This window comes from Leptopilina heterotoma, unplaced genomic scaffold (genome assembly GCF_015476425.1).
Source record: "Leptopilina heterotoma isolate Lh14 unplaced genomic scaffold, ASM1547642v1 Lhet_302, whole genome shotgun sequence".
Lineage (NCBI taxonomy): Eukaryota > Metazoa > Arthropoda > Insecta > Hymenoptera > Figitidae > Leptopilina > Leptopilina heterotoma.
Window position 1 is genome coordinate 586,705 of NW_025111005.1, and position 16,699 is coordinate 603,403.

Here is a 16,699-nt window from a genome sequence, read left to right on the forward strand (position 1 = left end):
CCATGTCAAGTGATCAAGATGGACAACATTTTTTCTCTAATCGTGCATAAACTTGGGGCTTTTGTAGCACTAGTGGATAGTGATTTTTGGTAAAAATTTTTACCTAGTCTAATATTTTCCGAGGGGGAAGGGGATGAAAGTTTTACTTTTTTCACCTTCAGGGGGAAGGGGGTTTTCGGTACAATGCTTATTTTGATAATTTTTTATTTTTAAACAATTAAACATAAAAATTTGGCTAAGTACAGTTTAGAAAGGTTTTTTCATGCTCTTTCGATTGGAAATAAGCATTTTGAAAAAAAATTTTTTTGCCTAAAAAAATCAAAATTAAATTTTAATTTTTGGGGGAGAATGATACGATTTTTTTTAAACGAAAGCTGAGGTTTTTTTACTAAAAGGACTTATATATGCGAAAATGTGCCTAGAATGTTTAAACACTGAAAAAAAGAGATTTCTACCAAACGGAGCCAAAAACCGGGTTTTGAGCTCTCTGGTCAGTAGAAATCTCTTTTTTCAGTGTTTAAACATTCTTGGTCCATTTTCGCATATATGTGGACGTTCACATGAAAAGGGCCTATTTTGGCACTATTGGAGTTATCTATATGGGGGTATTCCTGGCAAAATTTGGAAATTTTTGAGTGGTCTTAGAACTTTTTTGGTTAAAAATTCGCTGAGTTACGTAATTTCAAAGTTTAGAACGTCAAAAACCTCATTTCGAGAAAAACGGAATTAAAGATTGCGACACCAACTAATTGTTATATCTCTGGTTCTTCTTGGAAGTTATTTAGATAAGATTTGTTTCCGGTTCAGGGCACCTTGAAGATAAAAAACCAACAGTTTTTAAATTTTTAAAACCATCCCCCCCTTAATTTTGAAAATACGAAAAGTCGACAATATGGGCCCTTTTCTAAAAAGGACAGTTTTTCTATTAAAAAACCATTTTCTTACAAGATTAATGATTAGGTACAATTTTATTGTGTCATTTGAAGAAAAAGAATAGATATTAAACTAATTTAAAATTTTTTACAGTCTCTATTATGAAAAAATTGACGCAATATCCAAATTTTCATTTCGCCAATTACGAAAAAATACTCTAACATCAATATCTCTGGTTCTTCTGGGAAGTTATTCAGATAAAAATTGTTTACAGTCCAGGGCACCTTGAAGATGAAAAATCAAGAGGTTTTAAATTTTTTCACACCCCCATTTTTAAAATACGGATTACTTTTGCAAATGACCGACAAAATGGGCCCTTTTCATTTTACTAAAGAACCAATGAAATCAAACAGTTAAATTATCGATAACTTAATGAAAACCGCATGATTCGACTTGTCAAAACATGTAGATTGATAATAAAAAATAAAAAAAAAATTAAGATCTTGCTCCAAAATTATTAAATTGCTATCTCGAAAACTAGAACCGACAATATGGGCCCTTTTCATGTGGACGTCCACATATATGTTCTTTTAGTAAAAAACCTTAGCTATCGTTTAAAAAAAATCGTATCCTTCCCCCCAAAAAATTAAAATTTATTTTTAATTTTGATTTTTTTTAGACCAAAAACATTTTTTTTTCAAAATGCTTATTTCCAATCGAAAGAGCATGACAAACCTTTCCAAACTGTACTTGGCCAAATTTTTATGTTTAATTGTTTAAGAGTAAAAAATTATCAAAATAAACATTGCACCGTAAGACACCTTGATCACTTGACGTGGAATCGCTCTTTTATATCTTAGTTTCAATTGTAAGCACAATTATTTGATTCGCTAGAATATTCCTTGCTATTGTAGGTGGACATCAGAGGACAAACTATTGCATCGTGACAATCTTCTTGATATAAAGATCATTCCTTGAAGGTGACAAACCACTTTCTAACTTATAAAGAAATTCCCAGAAATCTTTATTATAAATTAAAACTCTCCAGTCCTAAAAACACAAAAAAGTTAAAAATATAAATATAGAGGTGTGCAAAAAGCTCGAAACTCGATCGAGCTTTTTCGAGCTTTTTATTTTTCGAGCCGAGCCAGAGCCAAACCTGATCAGTTCGAGCTCGAGCCGAGTTGAGCTGTGTAAAAAGCTCGAATAGTTTCGAGTGCATTCTAGTACTTAAATTTTTCGAGTATTCGATTTAATTCGAGTACTCAAAAAAACTCGAGTTCTTGAGTAAATTCGAGTTCTAGAGAAAATTCATATAATTTTCGCATTTGTATATTATAATTAGCAAATAGAAATACACTTTGAAATTGAAGATTTATTTACTTTATTGATTCAGTAATTCGAATAAATTCGAAATTTTCTACTTATTAATAGTTTTTTTTTAGTAAGTTAAAAGCCCGAATTTAATCGAATACTCGAATTTACCCGAGTACTCGAAGTCACTTGACTACTCGAAAATTTCGAGTACTTGATACATCGAGCTGGCTTGGGCTTGGCTCGGCTCGAAAAATTTTCAGCTCGGCTCGGCTCGAACTTTCGAGCTTTTTGCACATCTCTATAAATTTATGAACAAATTAGAGCCCAAGTGCGAAATTACAAGACTGCAAAAACGGCCTATCATTGGTCCAGTAATGTCTGCCGAGAATTGTCAGTAGTTACTGGGACATTACTGGTGTTCAAAACGTCCCATTGCTGGGCCAATGATGGCGCCGATGGACAGATTTTCAAATTTTTTAAGACTGGGCCAGCTCTTGGCTCAATAATGGCACATTCATGGCAAAGTTGATCAATCTTTAATGGCAAAAGACAATTGCCAGTGATGTGCCGACCATCGGCCCAGTAATGGCTCATTTTTGAAACTTAAATGGCAAAAAATTTGTATCTTTCATGGCAAATTATAATTGCCAGTATTGGGGCGTAGCTTGGCTCAATAACGGAACAATATTGGCAAAGTTAATCAATCTTTAATGGCAAATTTAATTGTCAGTGATGTGACGAAGATCGACCTATTAATGGCACAATAGTGGCAAAAATTTTGTATCTTTGATGGCAAATTTTAATTGCCAGAATTGGTGCGTAGCTTGGCCCAGGAATGGCACATTAATGTCTATCATTTTGTATTTATGATGGCAAATTATAATTGCCAATATTGGGACGTAGCTTGGCCCAATAATGGCACAGCATCGACCAGTGTAGTGTAGCTTATAAGAACCCTTTTGCACAGTAAAAACAGTGTCTCAATGTAAGACGTTTTTGACCCCACTTTTGAAACATTTGAGATGTTTTACCTCAATAATTTTGAGGTATAACACCTCAAATGTTTCACGTCAGAGTAGCAGAGTGGTCAGAGCGTTAGGCTGTGGTGCGTCAGGTTCAGGTATCGATCCCCGCGAGCGGTAAAAATTTTTCAAATGTAAGTTTGCGTTTAATTTAGAGAAATAAGCCGTATAAATATTATAAATTAATTAGTTAATTAAATAAAAAAAATATTTATTTTATTTTTTTTAAATTTTGTCAACACTAGGGGAGTAATGGCAGCCAATATTGAGCCAGTAATGTCTGCTGAAATCTGGCTGCCAATATTGGGCCATTAATGTCTGCCAAGATGTGGCTGCCGACGTCCAACCGTGGTTAACATCACAAGAGTCGGCGCAATGTCAGACCAATATTGTCTGCAAGTCTCGATGCCAGCTTTGCCAATACTGGGTCAGTGTTGGGCCGCGTTTGTTTTCGCACTTGGGAGGTTATAAATTATGTAAATCGTCTTTTTCATCAAAGAAGTAATTAATTAATTAATTAATTAATTAATTAATTAATTAATTAATTTATTAATTAATTAATTAAGTAATTAATTACTGTCTTTTTAAATTCTCGATAATAAAATTAAAATTAATAAAAATTGTAGAATGCTGTAAAACAATATGTATAGGTTTTTAATTTTATTACAGTAGAATTCCAATTATCCGGATTCCAATTATCCGGACGTCCGATTAACCGGATTGTCGATTTAAAGAAAAACAGTTCTGCGGTTTTGAAATTTGCTTCTGATTTGGAATGTACGGATAGAAACCCGTCCAGAAAAGTTATGAAAACCTCTCAAAATAAAGAACTTGAGGCGTCAATGTTTAAATAGTTTTTGCAGCAGCGTTTTAAATAGCAGATTGAAATCTTATTACTTAAAACATATAAATCTTATGTTCATTTCGATTATCCGGATTTTCGCTTATCCGGATCGGGTCTGGTCCCAATTCATCCGGATAATTGGAATTCTACTATAATATAGAATAATTTTAGAAAGTAAATAAGTCCTTAAAAATCCATAACCAACAAAGCACAGTATTTTTCTGCAAGTTTTCCATGCAAAGTTCGCAAGTTTGCATCCAAGTTTGCAGCAAACTTGCATACAAATAAAAATGTCACCCTCTTGGCAAGTTTGCAATGAAAACTTGAGGAAAATTTGCAGCAAACTTTCTAAAATACTTAAAAAATTTTTTAAAAAAATTTTTTCTCAAATTGCATATATTTTGATGAACGATGCCTTCCCTGCACTGAAAAAAATTCCTAGGCGATTTGACTATGCTCCTAGTTACGAGAGTCATCCACTAAGAATTTCACGGAGAAAAATGGAAAAATGATTTATGCAGTCAGTGTAGTACTCCTTTATAGAATAATATGTGACAGGTACACACTATAGTATTAGAAGTTTCATAGCTGAACACTTTGGGACTCAACACAAGTTATCCCATTCATCAGCTTAAACAAGACTGTTTATATAGTCTAAGAGGGAATAAGAGTATAAAAAATTGGAATGAGAAATTACTTTCTCATGTAATTGTTAAAAGAACGCGGCAGTGTACAAAACACAAGTCAATAATAGAAGTGAATATTGAACAACTAGTACTCAGTCCAGTTCTTTCGAAAAATGAATGCCGTGCACATAGAGTAGATACCTACTCAAAAACCACAAGTTATTCTCTCTCTCTCACACTAATGGTCGTTCACTTATCTTACCGTTTCACTTACTCTTACTATACTCTCAACTATTATGTACTGCAGTTGAGTTCATTAAATTATTAAATATTACTGTGAGAATAATTAATTATACATTTCATTCAAGGTCAATTCACTATTTTGTACACGGAAAAAAAAATAATCAAATTTACCATGAGGAGTGTCAAACTTGAAAAAGGTTAAGAAAAAATTAATGTTTTTTATTTATTAATTATTAAATTCTAATAACCGTATCAAATTTAAACTAGCTGACAATATTATTTATTCAATATTATGAATATTGTTGACATCCATACTTACATTAATTACAAAGTAAAATCGACGCATATTCTAATTTATTTCATTGGTAAGGGATGTTTCTTAAATAGGAAATTTCCCCCATCGATTGCGTAGCCGAGAGGCTTAATGTAAAAGCGTGCGATTTATAATTATGCGTATATTTAGTTGTATGGTTAGGTAGGTGTTCAAGCCCGTATGGTTGTAAGATTTTCCGATGCATTTAGTTGTTAATTGTAAGTATGAAGATGTGGGAAGAATAAAACTTGTGAATTAATGAATATGAATATATAAAGAGTGCATTTAACATATTTTTCTTTTTTTTTAATGATTGGTTATTGTTTTTTTATATAAAATTGACGAAGTAAATAAAAGGAAACAAACTCGTTTCGCGTCGCGTCGGCCATTTATTTTGACAGGTTCCGCGCCTGCGTTCCTTTATTGTGAAAGTTTCGAAGTAGAGGACTGAGTCCATTTCTCTACTATGCACACTGCAGCGCGCCTTATAATCTTCGCCTGTGTTTCAATGCTCTTTACAGTGACATTTGGAACTAAGGCCCTCTATACACTATACGCAATACCCTAAGATGCTTGATAGAAATAAATTAATGTACTTTTACTGGACTGAGTCCTGTTTTTTCAATATTGACTCCCAGTTTTTCAAACTCCATTTTTCTCCGTGTTTGGTTACTTTAACTAGGAATCCTGGTTACTACAGCACTAAATTTGTCAATATAATCAAGATTCCTAGTTAAAGTAATATTAATGCTATAATGGATGCTCAAATCGTTTAGACATTTTTTTCAGTGTGTAGGGAAGGTGACTAAAATATAGTGCGCAGCTCTAGATTTCATAGTAAACTACTGCGAATACATTTAAGTTTTTGCTATTTGGCGCAAGTTTGCTGCAAACTTGCCAAGTGGGTGACATTTTTATATTTATGCAATTTTGCTGCAAACTTGCGAAATTTGCATAGAAAACTTGCAGAAAATTTCTGTGCTTTGTGGGAACTTAGATTCTTGACATAGTATCTGTTGTTTCGTTTTTACTTCTTATGATTTTTTATTGATTTTCTTTATAATTAATATTTATTTATTTACAGGGCTCGGATCGTCTTTAAGACTCAAAAAAGTCGCTTTAGTCGCATAAATTTACAACAAAAGTAACGAAAAGTAGCATAAAATTTCCGAAAAAGTTGAAAAAAAGTCGCATGAAATCTTAGAAAAAATAAAAAAAACGACAAAAAGAAAACACAAAATTGTCAAAATTGTAAAAAAAATTACATTTCTCGACAACAGATACATTAATATCAAACAATCAGGAATAAAATTAAAAAAAATTTAATAAAATTCATAGCAAAATTTTAATTATGTATTATTAACATTTATTTAAAAATACTCTTTAAAATGTCAATTATTTTTATAAATAATAAAAAAATTGTTCTACGAAATTCAATTATTTAAAAAAAATTTTAATAAAATTCCTCTCTAAAATTCAATTATTTTCAAAAGTAATAAATTCTTCGCATAAATTCAATTATATTCAAAATTTTATAAATAATAAAATTCATTATAAAAATTTAGTTATTTTCAAAAGTTCTGATAAAATTCTTTGCAACATTCAAATATTTTAAAAAGTAAGAAAATTCTTTACAGAAATTCAATTATTTTCAGAATTTTTTTTTAAGTTCTCCTTAAAATTTCAATTATGTTTATAAATATCAAAATTCTTCTGCAAAATTCAATTTCTTTTAAACATTTAAAAAAAATCTGTTCAAAATTTTAATTATCTTTGTGAATAATAAAATTCTTCTCTGAAATTCAATTATTTGCAAAGAATTTTAATAACATTCATCCCAGAAATTCAATTATTTTAAATTTTTTTTAAATTTCTCGTCAAAATTTTAATTATCTTTATAAATAATAAAATTCATCCTGGATATTTAATTATTTTCAAAATTTCTGTTAAAATTCTTTGCAAAATTTAATTATCTTCTAAAAGTAAGAAAATTCTTGGCAGAAATTAAATTATTTTCAGAATTTTTTTTAAGTTCTCCTCAAAATTTCAATTATGTTTATAAATATCAAAATTCTTCTGCAAAATTCAATTTCTTTTAAACATTTAAAAAAAAATCTGTTTAAAATTTTAATTATCTTTGTGAATAATAAAATTCTTCTCTAAAATTCAATTATTTGCAAAAATTTTTAAAAAATTCTTGTTAAAATTTTAATTATCTTTATAAATAATAAAATTCATCCTAAAAATTCAATTATTTTCAATTTTTTTTTAAATTTCCGTCAAAATTTAAATTATTTTCATAAATAATAAAATTCATCCTGTAAATTCAATTATTTTCAAAAGTTCTGTTAAAATTCTTTGCAAAATTCAATTATCTTCAAAAAGTAAGAAAATTCTAGGCAGAAATTAAATTATTTTCTAATTTTTTTAAAATTCTCTTCAAAATTTCAATTATCTTTGTAAATATCAAAATTCTTCTGCAAAATTCAATTACTTACTAATGTTTTATAAATTTTTTCTCAATAATTCATATATTTTCATAAAAAATAATTAAAATTTTTTTTATAATGTCTTATAATATAAAATATAATGATTTTATAACTCGGTCATCTTTAATTATTATAAAACATGAAGATACCGATTTCTTCGAGTCGAAGACTCGGAGTGATCGGTTTCTTCATGTTTTATAACAATTTTTTATAAGTTTTTAAATTTCAAATAGGTTTGAATTTCAATCTTTTAAAAAATTCTAATTCCTATGGAAAAATAATAATTAAATATTTATTTAAAAAAGAAATTATTGATGTTTTTGAAAAATTTGAAAGAAATTTGTAAATAAACGTAGCAGAACATTTTTTTGACTCAAAACTTTTTCCTTTAAATTAAAATTTTTTTTTTAAATTTCTGTCGCATTTTACTAAAAAAAATCTCAAAAGTCGATTAGTCGCATTTTTTCAGAAAAAAGTCGAAAAAAGTCACATTTTCTTAGAAAAGTCGAAAAAGTCGCACAATCCGAGCCCTGTATTTATTATTATTTTAAAAATTTGAAAGAAATTATTATTAAAAATTTTGTTATTTTCAATATTTTAATAAAGTTTCTAAAATGAATAAATTAATTATTTTTAAAAAATGTAATATAAAAAATGATAATAATTATAATAAAAAATAATTAACTATAAAAACATAAATAATATAAGAAAAGAAAGAATATTAGAAATGAAATTGAAACTAACCTCAAAATTGGGAAGTATCCATAATTATTCTCATTATTGTTTTTTATTTGAACCGTTGACACTTATTAATCCACTTAATCAATGAACACAAGCTGGTCCATTCTTTGTTGCCAATGAATAAACAAGGCTTGGAAAGTCCGGCATTTGCCTTGGCAGACAATAGTGATCCAATATTGGCTGCCAATGCTTGGCAAAGTCGTGATCATCCCAAGACTCTAGCAATAGTGGCCCAATATTGTTTGCTATTATTGCACCATCATTGGTACTGCTGGCTCCTAATATAGGCCCATTAATGCGCCAATGGTTAATTTCCAATTGGGTGGGTATTTGAAGCTTGCCACAAACTTGCCGCAAGCCACGTGTTAGTAGTATAGCTAGGCCGGTTCTGCCCCAGGTTCTGATCTCGGCTAAGTACCCTCGGTCGGTAGGGGTGTTCTACCTTACCGACCGAGTGCAGTTCCGGCTGCTACCGCTAGATGGCGTCACTTGCAAATTCCAAACCCCTTGGCGGGAAATTTAAAAATTTAATTTCAAACTTTCAAGTGGCTTAGAAGGGGTTCGCTGTTTTACCGGCCGATTTTTTTAGTTCTAGCTACCGCCGACAGATTGCGTCACCATCGAATTCAAACCTGCTTGGCGGGAAATTTAAAAATTTAATTTCAAACTTTCGAGTGGCTTAGAAGGAGTTCTCTGTTTTACCGACCGATTTTTTTAGTTCTAGCTACCGCCGACAGATGGTGCCACCATCGAATTCAAACCTGCTTGGCGGGAAATTTAAAAATTTATTTGAAAAATTTAAACCGCTTGGACAGTGAGCCACTATTTTGTTTTACTGTCCCATATGGTTCAGGGTTAATTTGTAGTTATAAATAATTGATTGTTTATACATTGATTATTGCTATTTATTAATAACTAATTATTTTATTTCCAATCAATTTACTCCACTTGTTTTAATTAAGGTAAGTTTAATAATTTATAAATTATTTTTAGTGTTTATTTTATATTAAATTTTAATACTTATAGTTTATTTGATAATTATTATTTTTACTTATTATTTATATCTATTTTCTTATATATATTTATTCTATATTATTACCCAACATAATAATAAAGAATGTCAAATTCAAATTGAATTTCGCGCCAAAGAAAAAATTCAATTGCGATACTTTCGAATCGATGTTCCTTCAGTCCTGAAAGAAGTGTAAGTCTCTCATTGGTTTATTCTTTCAGTGCAAAATTATTTAACTTCGACAATAAAAATTATAAGAAAAATAATAATTATTAAAAATTTTGATTGTAAATTTATATTAAAATTAGTATACTTGAAAAAATAAATATATAGTAAATAATTAATTCTATTTTTTTTATTTATATAAGATTGTACTTTACACAACTTTCTACTGTTTTAATTTATGGCGGGATTTTTAACGTTTATATAAAATAAATTGTAATAAAGTTTTCTTTATTTAATTTTCAGCTTAAAAATAATTTAAAATATAGAAATTTATTATTTATGTTGTTATAAATTCTTTAATTACATAAATATTTATGAAAATTTTTTTTAACCGTGCCACCCCTGAGTCGTCATGTTTATACTTAACCTAACCCCAACGATAAATAAAACGGTGTTCGGAAGTGTTACATTGTATTTTATATTAAAAATATTTTAATTATGGTTAGTATGATATAAATGTTTAATTAATATTATTATAGTCTTATTGTAGAATAATTTTATAAATAAATTTATGTTCCTTTTTTTAGAATCTGACAAATATGAATGTTAAATGCTACTGCAACAAAGAGGAATGCCACTTTCGCCGTCTGCAGCAAGAAAACGTGAGTAAAGTTCAACTGAAAGGGATGTTTAATTTATATATCAAACTTTAAATTAATGAAAACGTTTTTAAAAATTTTTTATTAATCTTATACGTTTTTTCTTTGAGACTTGTGAGTGGAAAGACTTGTGAGTGTAACCTAACCTCACATGTCAAATTCATGAGTGAAAATTGTTTTCTATTTAAAGTTTAACTTAAAGTGATTTTTTTAAATTATAAATCTAAACCTATTAATGTATCTTTTTATAAATATTTGTTTATTATAAAATATTAAAATTAATCTTAAAGTCACCAGTCAAGGTTTTATGAAATATCAGACCTTATTTTATACTATTTATATTTTATTTTTATACTATTTTTCATTCATCCAACGTTATAACTTAACGAAATTTTTTTTGAAACTTTACAATTAGTTTATAGATTTAAACAATCATATTCTATGTTTATATATTATTGTTATAAATTTCAGAATCAAATGAACGGTGTTTTGGAGAGAATGCAATATCAAACATACGACCCAGAACGACCTGACCTGTTTTTAAGACCGCCAAGGAGGTGGGATCAACCCCCCGCAGGTGAAAATTTAGGTGAAATTCCTAATGATTTAATAAACGAGGTTCTGGGAATTGACGATTATTTAATTGAGGATATCATCCTGGAAGATATTCCCATTCCAATGGAGGAGTTAGAGCAGGAGGCTCTAATAGTGCCAACTCGGCCCATTCCAGTCGTCAACGGATCAACTGAGGCCGTAGGTAATTACATCCGCACCCACACTCGGCCTCAGTTGATTATGAGAATACCACCGGTTGGTCTAAAAGATAGACCATTACCGGTGGTGGAAGAAGCACCCTTACCAGCGCCACGTCGACGCATTGCACATATTCCGCGACAATTGCCACCAGTGCCAGCACCGCGACAATTGCCACCAGTGACAGCACCGCGACAATTGACACCAGTGCCAGCTCGGCGACAATTGACACCAGTGCCAGCTCGGCGACAATTGCCACAAGTGCCAGCACCACGACAATTGCCACCAGTGCCAGCACCGCGACAATTGGCACAAGTGTCAGCACCGCGACAATTGCCACCAGTGCCAGCTCGGCGACAATTGCCACCAGCACCGCGGCGTGCTATTCACATTAATGCTCGTCCCCTTCGAGGAAATAGAGGTCGTCGTTTGACAAAGGCAAATTCAAAATTTGCAACTGCATCCTCGAGAAAGAGGCATTAATTTCTTTTTAATTTTTTTGTTTTTATTTCTGTAAGTAATCTCAGAGTATAGTTGTTTTCTTTCAATTGCATTTTCTTTAAAAAATGTTTTTTTTAGTTTCTTTCTTTTAAATAATTAAATTATTTTTTATTTTACTAGGTTTTTCAATCGTTTTTTTTCCTTAATGAAAAAAATATTTTTGTTTTTATTTCTTTTAAGTAATTTCAGAATATAGTTGTTTTCTTTCAATTGTATTTTCTTTAAAAAAAGGTTTTTTAGTTTTTTTTTTTTAAAGAATTAAATTATTTTTTATTTTACTAGGTTTTTCAATCGTTTTTTTTTCCTAAATGAAAAAAAATATTTTTGTTTTTATTTCTTTTAAGTAATTTCAGAATATAGTTGTTTTCTTTCAATTGCATTTTCTTTAAAAAATGTTTTTTTAGTTTCTTTCTTTTACATAATTAAATTATTTTTTATTTTACTAGGTTTTTCAATCGTTTTTTTCCTAAAATTAAAAAATATTTTTGTTTTTATTTCTTTTAAGTAATTTCAGAATATAGTTGTTTTCTTTTAATTGTATTTTCTTAAAAAAAAAGGTTTTTTAATTTTTTTTCTTTTAAAGAATTAAATTATTTTTTATTTTACTAGGTTTTTCAATCGTTTTTTTCCCTAAATGATATTGAAAAAAATATTTTTTGTTTTTTTATTCTTTTGAAGTATTTATATTGCATGAGTTCAGTTTATAAAAGGTTTTTTCATTTGTTTTTTCCCTAATAAAAAATATGTTTTTTGTTATGTTTTTACAAACGTTTTATAATATTATATGAAATTGTTTTATACATATATATTTTTGTAAACATTTGTATAAGTAAATAAAAAAATAAATAAGTTGTTATTGAAAATTTTCGTTTTCAGTAAATTCTTTTTTAAATGCTTTTTTTACTAGGTTTTTCAATCGTTTTTTTTCCTAAAAACTAAAAAAAAACATTTTTGTTTTTATTTCTTTTAAGTAATCTTAGAATATAATTGTTTTGTTTTAATTGTATTTTCTTTAAAAAATGTTTTTTTAGTTTTTTTTCTTTTAAAGAATTAAATCATTTTTTATTCTACTAGGTTTTTCAATCTTTTTTTTCGTAAATGAAAAAAATGTTTTTTGTTTTTATTTCTGTAAGTAATCTCAGAATATAGTTGTTTTCTTTCAATTGTATTTTCTTTAAAATAGGGTAAGTGTGGGTATTTCTGTGAATTTTTAGTGTAGGTTAACTTTGAGAAGCTCGTCTAAGTTTACGAAAAAATGAAATGCAGTTTTTTCAATTACAAATTAAAGTTCAATTATTATATGTTCCAAATGATTAAACTCAATCAAATTTCGTTAATTATTTGTATTTAAAAAAGTAAATTAAAAACTAATTGTCAACACATGTATTATTGTTGACGCGCGAGTATTATTGTGTGACATTTATGAAGGAAATACCAATTATTGTGCGAGTATTATTGCAGAAAATCAGGTGTCGCATATCGCGCTGGTTGTCAAAAAAGAGGTTATGTTTAGTATGCGTTGAGCAGTAAACGTATTTGAAAATCGCAATAATACTAACATGCAGTAAAAATTCTGCTACTAATATGGTTTTAAGTATTATTAATTGAAAATCAATGAAAGATGGGTAAATTAATATATTTTTCAAATAATAAAGTGTACTTCTTTCATTAGTAACACTGAAACTTGTATGCTAAAGTGAAGATTGGAAATATCAATGGTTTTTAATATGCATTCATGACTGACATATTTGATAATTTCACAGAATTCTGTCATAATATATTTCAAGTTTAAATAAATAAATTAATAATTGTCGGAATGCACATTTTTATGAGCTATTCTATCAAGTAAGATTTGAACTAATTTTTGTAATTATTTTGAAATAATTAGGGGTATATTTCGAAATGAAAATAATAATTTTTTAAAAATCGCAATAATTGTGTCACTCCCAGGAATACCCACACTTACCCTATGTTTTTTTTTTAGTTTTTTTCTTTTAAAGAATTAAATTATTTTTTATTTTACTTGGTTTTTTAATCACTTTTTTTTCCTAAATGATATTTGAAAAAAATATTTTTATTTTTTTATTGTTTTGAAGTATTTATATTGCATGAGTTCAGTTTATAAAAGGTTTTTTTAAATTGTTTTTTCCGTAATAAAAAATATGTTTTTGTTATGTTTTTACAAACGTTTTATAATATTATTTTTCTATTGTATATTATATGAAATTGTTTTATACATATATATTTTCGTAAGCATTTGTATAAGTAAATAAAAAAAATAAATAAGTTGTTATTGAAAATTTTGGTTTTCTGTAAATTCTTTTTTAAGTGCTTTATAATATTTAGGTTAAAAAACTGTTATATTTTACTAAAACTATTTTTTTAAAAATTAATTTAGTTTTAAAAAATATACATTTAAAACTAAGTTTAAATTAATATGAATATTTAGTTTATTTTAATTTATTATAACATAAATTTATTTACAAAATTTTTTTTACAATAATATTAATAATTAATTATCTATTAAGGTTTATTTAACTTATTTTTTTACTTGTTGCTCAGAATTAACTATTTAATATTTTTAATAATTTTATTTATTTATTAATAGAATAAGGTATATATATCATATCAATTATACCTTATTAGTAATTTGCGTTTTTCATATTCAAATTTCGCGCGTTACCGACGGAGAGTGCACGGTGGGGTGAGCGCGTAGTGGGGGAACCGCTTGGCGGGGAGAGAGCCCTACGAGGGTGACTAGCACGCAGTAGAGAGCTCATTCCAGATCGCGGAGAGGCATGGAGCGGTCTACGATGGAGAGCTGCCGGTGCTACCACTGCCTCGAGAGGATGGTATCTGAGTACAATGTGAGTATACTATAATATAATATAATATGATATAATATAATATAATATAATATAATAATATAATATAATATAATATAATATAATATAATATAATATAATATAATATAATATAATATAATATAATATAATATAATATAATATAATATAATATAATATATTATGTTATAATATAATATATTTTTCAGTTGCAGCATGAAGGTAACGAGGTGCCATTCCCCGCAACTCCTCCAGGGTCGACCCAGTCACAGTGGCACCAGGTGGTGAATCCGCTACCACCTTCGGTGGACATCAGGTCGCCGACATCGGAGGTGTCACCGCTGCACGCCATGTACCCTATGTGGCGGCCATATTCACCACCCTGGGCGTTGGTGGAACGACCGCCGACACCACCTTAACCCAGGATGGAACCGGAGTCTCCCCCACCCTTCATTCAGTTGGGGACCCCACCCAGGTCGCCTACACCGGTGGAATGGCTGCCTACAACCCCGCCAGGAAGTCCGCCACGGTGTAGGTCGCCGATACCCAGGGCGCAGTCTTCCGAGCCCAGGGTGGAGGAGAGAGAGCTGGCGGGACCTCCACCAGAGGCGCAGCCGCCGCCTGCTCACGGTCGGCGTCGCTGCCATCGACGGCGGCGCGTAATTTTAAATTTAACTTTAAATTTTATTTTTAAAAATTAATAAATTTTTATTTTTTTATAAATTAGTATATTTATTTTGCGTATCCTGTATAGAAATTAGACTGCGTTAGAGTAAGAGTATTGCGCATGCGTGAATAGGTGGGGGAAAATTTAAGAGTGGGGATGCGTGATAGGTTGGAGTGAGGGTAAATGGTCTAGTGCGCATGCGTGAAAGGTAGGAGTGGGGATTTCGGGGTATATATTCAGGGATTTTGGCGAGTTTAGTCAGTAGCTGTTCTGTTCACAGATTCAGCGGTTCCAACAGCAGCAGCATCAGCAGATTCCCCTTGCCATCACTAATTGTCTTTTTTGTTATATTTACTGTCTTTTTTGTTACATTTACTTTGTATTGGTTTGTAGGTTAAGTTCTTTAGTTTGTAAGTTCGTTTTGTTTAGTATAAGTTTGTTAGTTTGTAAGTGTGTTCTTTTTTAGTTTGTAAGTGTGTTCTTTTGTTAGCTTGTAAGTGTGTTCTTTATTCTTTTTGTTAGCTTGTAAGTGTTTAATTTCAGGTGCAGAGATGAAGCGTAAGGCGAAGACCACCGATGGACCACGTAAGCATCCAAATTACGGTACAATCCTTGATGAGAGTGACGTAACTGTTACTCTCATCAAGGAGTCAAGGTCAAGTCATCAAGGTCAATTTGAGACGTTCATTCGTTGAGAGATGGGTTGTAGAATGCTCACAACATGAAAACGTGTTATCGAGCATTCTTAAATCGATGTACTTCACACATCAAAAGAAAAGATGTGTGAGCATTTTACAATCCATCATAAGGTTTCGCGCATTATTTGAGTCCCATATTGTAGATGGCGCTGGAATTAGTGACCCAGATATCAATAAACGTGTGCGCTGGGAAGAATGTGAGAGTGCGTTTGCGTGTAGACTGTACACTAATGTGATTGTAAATCTTGTACACATTGATATAAGCGCCTTTTTAGACGATGGGTCCACACTGTTTCAAGACCATATTAGAGGTGCTTTAAATAAGAATGGACCCATCGTCGTGTACGGCGTACTCATCGCAAACTTCAAGAGGGTGGAGAATGGCGAAGAAGTTGTAAAGCCGATTCCTTTTGGAACCAAGGCCAACAACATCTTCTCTACAACCCTTTTAGATGATTGGTTCAAGCAGTACATTAAGCAGCCGATTCTACATAGTGTTGAAGAGTTTTACTCGAAAGGTTCGAATTGGAACCTTCAATCGATTATAAGGCTTGAAATCAATGTAAATAAATATAATCCAATGCGTGCAAGCTCTTACATCGGTTTACCTCCACAAATAAAAAACAAGCATGCATGCATTAATGTTGAAAATAAAGATAATCAATGTTTCAAGTGGGCAGTATTGTCAGCCCTACATCCAAATGTATCACATCCTGAGCGCGTTACCAGTTATAAAGAATTTAAAGATGAATTGAACTTTGATGGAATTGAATTTCCAGTGACGCTTAAAAATATCCCGAAATTTGAAAAGCTTAATGATGTCTCGATTAATGTCTACGGTCTATCAAAGAGCTATGGTAACTTTACGGTACACCCTCTCCATCTTACTGCGGAAAAAGAGATAAGCATGTAAATCTCTTATATGTTGCCGAC